Here is a 1,042-nt window from a genome sequence, read left to right on the forward strand (position 1 = left end):
AGAGTAAAGCAGTGGTTCCCCTTCTTATTTCACTACAGCATCCCCCCCCCCTTCTCATGTTAGCTTGTTTAATGAGTGAGGATCTCTAAAAGTGAGACACAGGTAAGCAAAATAATCCATTTTATCACTTGCGAACACATACCAGCTCCTCTAAAATCAAATTTTTAACAGTAAAAAAAACCTCACACGCTTTCTCCTACTACATTGACAAACACAACCACAGACCCACTACAGCAGGGCTTCCAACACAGCATAAATAACTCACTTTCTCTCTTCCTCCTCCTTTCTCTTTATCACTGTTCAAAACCTTCTCCAAATTTAACTGCAAATATGGGTGAAGACATTCAACTGCATACATATACATACTTTTAGGACCTGGTGTTTGTTGTTCTAAAGGACAAAATATATTACAGAAATAACTTTCCTCTTCTCAAGTCACCAAAATTAAAGTTATAGACTCCCTCGTCCTGCTCCTGCAGGACACCTCTTCAGTTTCCCCCCTTCCTCCCTCCTCCTGCTCGGGGAAGACAGAGAAAAAGCAGCCAAGAGCTGAAGCTGGCAGTTCACTCCGCGGTGTCTCCGAGGTGTGTGTCGGGAGGGGACGCCGACTCTGCGATGGCACACGGTGCCCCCAGTTCGTGTGCCAGGGCAGGGGAGATGACTCAGCACGGGCCGGCCGCCGGCAGCCGGGCTGAGAGGGGGTCTGGCGTTGGTGAGCGCGGGGGGGCACTGGCAGTGTGAGCCCGCTCCCTACAGAGATCTGTCTGTTTATCACAGGGTTTGGGGCACTGCTCGGACGGGTTGCTAGGCTGATCCCAGCGTGTTTCGTGTGGGCTGGTAGTGCAAAAGGGAAGGTCTAGTTGTTCTCTCCAGTGCTTGAAATAAACTGCTAAATTTAAACTTGTTTTTCGAGAGGTATTGTGAATTTTTTCTCTTTGTTCTGATCACTTTGATTGTAGTTTTACTAGCTTTATAATTTTGGGGAACTTTGGTTATATCTTTTCGATTAGATTCAGTCTTTACTATGAATTTATATTTTTCA

Source organism: Pipra filicauda, unplaced genomic scaffold (assembly GCF_003945595.2).
Source record: "Pipra filicauda isolate LSUMZ 115617 unplaced genomic scaffold, ASM394559v2 scaffold181_size1560634_pilon, whole genome shotgun sequence".
Lineage (NCBI taxonomy): Eukaryota > Metazoa > Chordata > Aves > Passeriformes > Pipridae > Pipra > Pipra filicauda.